Genomic DNA, 8,008 nt, shown 5'->3' with positions numbered 1-8,008 from the left:
CTATTGCAATTTCAGCATGAGGGCATCCCAGCGCATCCCTCGTTATTTGTCATGAGCGGACAGGAGTTGACCCAGCTCCAACTTGGTCTGCTCTAGTTGCCCTGCCCCCCCAGGCTGCCATGGATAGGCCAAATGTGAATCTGGCTTTGGTGGGAACCCAGCATGCTCCACAATGGCCATGGGAGCAGAGCAACGGCCAACAAAAGCAGTGTGGCTTTGGGAAGACGGGGAAGCCACACGCTGGGCCGCAAACATGGCCCACCGCCAGGACTGGGTGAGCGGCCATTTTAGGTAGGGCATGAAAGAGGCATCATCATGCAAAGAGGATATTTTTCTTGTTTGATAAGGGCACCTGCGTCTCACCCAGGCTGATGGAGCAATCATCCTGGTCTGCTTGTACAAAGCTTACGGCATCCACTCTTGATTGAGCATTTGTTCTGATTTGCCCAATGACAATGAGCATCTATCCTGATCTGCTAGCCCGGAAGGCATCTTCTTCTCATCCTTCCAGGGACCACATCTCACTGGTGGGCCAGAGGTAAAAGCAAGCAGAGCAATCAACACACATTTTACCTTTGTTTCAGCAGCCTAGTTTCTCCACACACTCACATAGGCTTCTCTACTCTTCAGAGGTCAAAGGCACATTCCAGTCAGGTAAAAATATTTGGGGTACAAACCAGAGCACATGAAGGCTGTGAGCAGAGTAGGGATGGCCAGGGGAGAGTCCAGAGGATTGGCCCCTGAGACTGAGGTTTGCCACCCTGGCATATAGTTGCAGCCTAAGAGGGAGAAAACACTTTTTTTTTGCTGTTAAATTTATTATATAGTTTTATTTTCTTAACAGCACACTGCTCTGGGAAGTTATGCCAGAGGCCAGCTTATACACTTTCAAAATAAAGCTATGTGTACAACTTTCAAATACAGTGGTACCTCAGGTTAAGAACTTAATTCGTTCTGGAGGTCCGTTCTTAACCTGAAACTGTTCTTAACCTGAGGTACCACTTTAGCTAATGGGGCCTCCTGCCGCCGCTGTGCCACCGCCACACGATTTCTGTTCTCATCCTGAAGCAAAGTTCTTAACCCAAGGTACTATTTCTGGGTTAGCGGAGTCTGTAACCTGAAGCGTCTGTAACCCGAGGTACCACTGTATTGAGTAATGTTGTAAGATGATTTATTTTGAAAGCATCACATCAGGATACAATAAAATGCAACGGGTTTAAATTGCAGGGGAGACAAATGCAGGCTGTTCATGTAGAGTTAAGATATATCTTAAAGATACGATCAAATTAAGTAACGGGGAAACAGCCAAAATAACTTACAAAGCCACTTCCTTTGGGGGGTGTTGGACCAAGAGGTGGCTAATTTGTCACCTGCAGGTGTTGTTGACCATGTTGGCTGGGTCTGATGGGAATGGAGAGTCCAGCAACAGCGGCAGGACTACAGGTTAGCCACCCCTGTTTGAAAAGGGCCTCCTGGAAGAATACCTCTGAAGGGTGCTTGGGGTTTCACATTGGGCTCTGCAATCAGTAGAGCGGCCATGGCAAATCTATGGACGTTATCGTCTGCATCACCGGAATAATCTCCCATGAGCTTGCAGATGAGAAGACGTTGATCAAAAGCAGTGCAGCCCAGAAGATGGAGCAGGAGCTGTCTCCTTTCCCAAAGGAACAGCAGAGCAGAGAGGATCACGCCCTGAAAATAAAAAAGACGAACAGGTCTTGTGGCTTGGGTGCCTTGTGCAACTCTGAGGAAGAACATCCTGTCTGCATGAGTGAGCCTTTCTTTTCATGCGCAGTTCCCATGCTCCTCATTAGAAATCTGCTGATTGCTCTGTCAGATGTCGTCGCCGTTGTTTTCCATAAAGTATTTCTTTATTTCATTTTGTTACGTAAGTCAAGAAAGCAGTTACAAACCTCAAAGGAGGACAAACAGAACAAGAAAGGGAATTTAAAAAAAGGATAATACAGTAAAAGAGAGAAAAGCAAACAATACAGCAGGGAGGGAGCACTTCAAAGCTAAAATGGTAAAATGTCATACTATTATATGAGATATACTAAGAATAATGGAAGACCACTGACCTAAACAGTCTCCAAAAATTGAGTTGTGAGAGTAGAGGTTGACTGTGCTCTCCCGATCGAATAACAAACACCAGGAGAGGCCACCAGATACCCTCAAACTTATCAGTCTTAGTAAGACCTTTATACCGTTGGACCTGGTGGTATAAAAAAACCTGAAAGGAAAAACAGCTTTTAATCAACTCACTTTAGCTCCCATTCCATTTCAAGGATTGGTGGCTCATGTGAGTCTAATGTAACAATTCTATACTGTTTCATTATCAAGTGAATATATACCAGTTCATCATGTAAGTGGTCCGTGAATGGTCTGAGATGGCACATTAGTTTCATCTTTCGCCAAACTTCCTCTGCAGATCAGCAAGATGTTCAGAAACGTCCACTTTCAAATGCAAACACACACACATGCATTCATCTGATTTAATCCAGGTGATTAAATCACCTTGATTGCAAATAAACGTTGAGTAATGAAAACTTTCCAGTTATTGATTCTTGCTTTACTTTCTCTGTTTGCATTCACATATTCAAGACACACATACACACATCTGGTTCCATCATGTTTATGTGTGTATATCATAGGAGCCACCTCCCAGGGGCTGAGGTCCCTTCAGCCTCCCCAATAAAATATTTGAGAGGGCTGCCCCCCCACAGTTGACGGGCATTGCTGTTCCAACAGCGTGTTTGTGTGTGTGTGTGTGTGTGTGTGTGTGTGTGTGAGAGAGAGAGAGAGAGAGAGAGAGAGAGAGAGAGAAAGGGGGGGGGGGAGGGAGAGAGAAGGGGGGGAAGAGAGAGAATCTTTCTCTTTCATCTCTCTATCATCTATCATTGATCTATATATCTATCTATCTATCATCTATCTATCTATCATCTATCTGTCTATCTATCTATCTATCTATCTATCTATCTATCTATCATCTATCTATCTATCTATCTATCTATCTATCTATCATCTATCTATCTATCTATCTATCTATCTATCTAATCTATATCTGTTTATCTATCTATCATCTATCTATCTATCTATCTATCTATCTATCTATCTATCTGTCTATCATCTTTCTCTATCTTTCTATCATCTATCTATCTAAAATTGGGTATATCTCTTTCTTTAAAAACTTAGAATTGGAGTAAGGAAAAGAACAAGCTATTGTGTAAATGGTTGTTTGTTTGTTTGTTTGTTTGTTTGTTTGTTTTTAAGAGCCACAACAACCAATTCTACTCTTGGACCTTTCCTTCTTGACAAAGTGCACATCTGTTTCTATGGGCTCCCTTGGAAGGTCAGGCAAGATAGAAAATTAATAAATGAAATGAACATGCTAACGGAAAGGAGAGAAAAATAAATACTGGCCTACTATTAGGATTGAATGAATGAATGAAAACTGTCAAGTGATTTATCACTGTTCTCAGATAGCAGCTTTGAGGCAGGAGGCATGCAGAGCCTGTTGACTTAGAGGCCGCACTTGGCTCATTGAGATCGGCTTCCTCTGTGCAGTCCAAGGTTGTGTACACACAATACCTCCAAAGCACATTTGAGGCACATTCTCTTCCTTGGAGAATTCTGGGCACCGTAGTTTATGTCCCACAGAGTTGAAATTCCCAGCAACAACCCTTAACAAACCAGAGAGCCCAGAATTCTTTGAGGAAAAGAATGTGCATTGAAGCTAACATGCTTACATTGCTCCAGGCTACAATCCTGCGTCTGCTTTTTTGTTGTTGTTTAGTTGTGTCCGACTCTTCGTGACCCCATGGACCAGAGCACGCCAGGCACTCCTGTCTTCCACTGCCTCCCGCAGTTTGGTCAAACTCATGCTGGTAGCTTTGAGAACACCGTCCAACCATCTCGTCCTCCGTCGTCCCCTTCTCCTTGTGCCCTCAATCTTTCCCAACATCAGGGTCTTTTCCAGGGAGTCTTCTCTTCTCATGAGGTGGCCAAAGTATTGGAGTCTCAGCTTCAGGATCTGTCCTTCCAGTGAGCACTCAGGGCTGATTTCCTTCAGAATGGAGAGGTTTGATCTTCTTGCAGTCCATGGGACTCTCAAGAGTCTCCTCCAGCAACATAATTCAGAAGCATCAATTCTTCGGCGATCAGCCTTCTTTATGGTCCAGCTCTCACTTCCACTGGGAAAACCATAGCTTTAACTACACAGGCCTTTGTTGGCAAGGTGATGTCTCTGTTTTTTAAGATGCTGTCTAGGGGCCTGCTTAGGACAGTGTACCCCATCTTGTGCACTTTCAGCGTTCCCCAGCCATGTGCCCTCCCAGATGATGGGACTACAGCTCATAGCCGATGGCCAGAGATGATGGACGTCGTAGTCCAACGCATCTGGAGGGCACCAGGTTAGCGAAAGGGGACTTATTGGATGGCACTGTTGTCAAGCGTGGCATGGCTCCAGTGTTGCAGGGCCATAAAGGTAAAGGTAAAGGGACCCCTGACCATTTCGTCCAGTTGTGGCCAACTCTGGGGTTGCAGTGCTCATCTCGCTTTATTGGCCGAGGGAGCCAGCGTACAGCTTCCGGGTCATGTGGCCAGCATGACTAAGCTGCTTCTGGCGAACCAGAGCAGCACATGGAAACAGCGTTTACCTTCCCGCTGGAGCGGTACCTATTTATCTACTTGCACTTTGAGGTGCTTTCGAACTGCTAGGTTGGCAGGAGCAGGGACCGAGCAACGGGAGCTCACCCCGTTGCGGGGATTCGAACCGCCGACCTTCTGATTGGCAAGCCTTAGGCTCTGTGGTTTATCCCACATCGTCACCCGCGTCCCATACAGGGCCATACTCTAGCACAAATCTTTAGTCCCGTAATGAACTGAGAAGGGGAAGTGAGGCCACAGCTGAAACGACGGGGCTGGGAGTAGCTATGGAGACCATCGTCTTTCTGGTCGAGATTAGAGCCCAGCATAAAAAGCTTTGTGAGGTTAGAGCAGCAGAGTTGGACAACTTGACTCCTAATGAGCTCGCTTAAACCATCCCAGCTGTAGCTGACTCATGCAGCGGGGCTGAGAAGCAGCAGCCTCAATTGCTGCTCGTGTTTACCCTGGCGTCTGTCCCAGAGGCACTTGGGACCGGCTGGAGTTTCCAAGGAGAGCAAAGGTGGGGCTCTGCGAGGGGAAAGAAACAAGAACCAGCTTCCTCTGCTGGAAGGAAACGCTGCGTTGAGCTCAGGGGATGAATGTAAGGCTTCTTCGTAAGCACGGACCCAGGAGGATATGACGACAGCAGGGCGAGCCCATAAAATAGACTCCTTGCCTTTGTATTCCCACAAAGAGGAAACAGGAGACTTTATAGGCCTTCCTTACCGGAGTAACCGGGTGATCCTTGGTGGGCTGTCCCTTCTCAGCCTAGTCTACATCACAGGATCGTTGTGGGAAGAAAACAGGGGGGCACCCTCCCTGTTGTTGTTGCTGCTGCTGCTCTCAACTCCTCAGAGAGTGATAAATACAAAGAACAGACAACCCTGTAGGGTAGGACTGGAGAACTTGTGGCCACTAGCTGCTGGTATGGAGCTGAATGTTAGTTTTGTCAGTCAATCTCACCTTTGGCTTTTTATGGCTTGCCAACAAAGGCCCGTATAGTTAAAGCTATGGTTTTCCCAGTAGTGATGTATGGAAGTCAGAGCTGGACCATAAAGAAGGCTGATCGCCAAAGAATTGATGCTTCTGAATTATGGTGCTGGAGGAGACTCTTGAGAGTCCCATGGACTGCAAGAAGATCAAACGTATCCATTCTGAAGGAAATCAGCCCTGAGTGCTCACTGGAAGGACAGATCCTGAAGCTGAGGCTCCAATACTTTGGCCATCTCATGAGAAGAGAAGACTCCCTGGAAAAGACCCTGATGTTGGGAAAGATGGAGGGCACAAGGAGAAGGGGACGACAGAGGACAAGATGGCTGGACGCTGTTCTCGAAGCTACCAGCATGAGTTTGACCAAACTGCAGGAGGCAGTGGAAGACAGGAGTGCCTGGCGTGCTCTGGTCCATGGGGTCACGAAGAGTTGGACACGACTAAACGGCTAAACAACAAACAACAACAACATTTAAAGGAGGGGCCAGCTGTTGGTGATGGAAGCAGCAGCACCAGCAAACTCAAATTGCTGCAGCCAAGGAGCTTCGACCAAGAACCGCTCAGCTTCTTCACCTCAAGTTTCCTAATAAATCCATCCCTTGTGTTACAGCAAGAGCATCTGCTCCACACTCTCTGTCCCTGGCCAGGACCAATATTTGCAAAGGATCTCTGGCTCTTGTTTCAATATTAACCTTTCAGATGGGACTTAGCTTCGTTCCAGGTACTCCACCATTTATAGGATATTTGTACAGTAGTACCTTGGTTCTTAAACATAATCCGTTCCGGAAGTCTGTTCCAAAACTGAAGCGTTCTAAAACCAAGGCGTGCTTTCCCATAGAAAATAATGCAAAATGGATTAATCCGGTCCAGACTTTTAAAAACAACCCTTAAACAGCAGTTTTACATGAATTTTACTATCTAACGAGACCATTGATCCATAAAATGAAAGCAATAAACAATGTACTGCAATCACACAATCAATCAATCAATCAGTAGCTGAACTGGGTTCCACACAGTCACACAAAAAAGAGCCACAAAAATGCAAAATAAATAGGAAAAACAGACAGACCTCAGTATAACACTCAAAACGGAAGCATAACACTCAAAACGGAGCATGTTCGACTTCTGAAAAAAGTTCTCAAACCGGAACACTTACTTCCGGGTTTTCAGTGCTTGGGTTCCAAGTTGTTTGAGTACCAAGGTGTTTGAGAACCAAGGTACCACTGTATCTTGTAATCCTCCAGGAAGACTGTCTCTATTACAACACTGGCATTCCTGATGCTCACACACAAGCTTTATTTTGCGCTATCTCAAGTAGCGATGAAGTTATTTGCAAGAGACGAACGGTAAATTTATTAGGTGAATTCCCAGGTGAGCCTGTAAACCAGGAAGGGGGCAGGGCAGGCCTGGGGTCCAAAGGTAGACCTTTCTGGCCACTCCTAATTGTGAACTCAGCTCGTGACAGGATTGTAGCTAAAATGGAACCCCTGAGAAACAAGATGAAGGTATCAGTATGCTTGGGGGAACTCCAAGCTCTGTAGAAGTACAAAACTTCAGAGGGAAAGCCCTAATGGTGCAATCCTGCCATCCTAACACAGCCTGATACTAAGTACAGCAGAATGTGAAGTGTCTGCCATATCTGGCTGAATGGAAAACTGGGAGGGTTTGTGCGCAATTGCGTATCCCGGAGAGGGCACGGCTAAGCATCACACACACACACACACACACACACACACGTATACGGAGGCCTCTGTTTTCCCAATACCATTTTATTTTTATTTTATTAAAATAACGTCTTACCTTTCCAGTGCATAAAGAGAAACAGAACAATCTCTGTGGGGTTGCCTATATAATTTCCTTTCTCCAAACTGTACGTCTTTTAAGCATCAACACTTTGCTTTTCTTGGGATGCTAGCCAGCCACTTTCCCAATACTGTGTACGGTAGTTTAGCAGCTGTCTCTTAGAAAATGTTTTACTGCCATCTACTGGACAATATAACAAACTGCACCTCAGGAATAAATGACGGAGCTTCACGACAGCAGCTGTTTGGTAGAAACATTCCCCTTCCACAACAGCTTTAGGTTTGGCAAACATCATTGTTGACATGTTGGCTCGCAAGCAACACAAGAAACGAACCTGGGAAGTGTAAAGGTCTTTACTAGGCCAGGTTTTACTCTTAAAAGTAGCACAGTGCCTTTTCGTGTGATGATAATGCATACTTCATCTTCTTTCCAGATCCTGTGTGCCTTGTCTTTAAGAGCTGCATGGTATGCATAAACTTAATATCTACCGATTTTACTACTCTTTTATGGTGCAGAAAGGCTGCATTTTGTAAATTTCTACTTGTTATGTAAGGAGAGGGTGCCCTGACTA

The 8,008-nt window shown here is 45.5% G+C and overlaps 1 long non-coding RNA gene across 1 annotated transcript; it reads right to left on the bottom strand.

Annotated features, from left to right (window-relative positions):
- Positions 1-1,149: 1,149 nt before the first annotated feature.
- On the bottom strand, positions 1,150-7,503 carry LOC310744276. The gene is made up of 2 exons (XR_014539486.1): positions 7,435-7,503; positions 1,150-1,913 (listed from the first exon to the last, which is right to left on the bottom strand). It is a non-coding gene; the product is annotated as an uncharacterized lncRNA (long non-coding RNA).
- Between the last annotated feature and the right edge of the window lie 505 nt (positions 7,504-8,008).

Source organism: Podarcis filfolensis (assembly GCF_964270895.1).
Source record: "Podarcis filfolensis genome assembly, chromosome: 10".
NCBI lineage: Eukaryota > Metazoa > Chordata > Lepidosauria > Squamata > Lacertidae > Podarcis > Podarcis filfolensis.
This window is presented reverse-complemented; position numbering and strand designations above follow the sequence as displayed.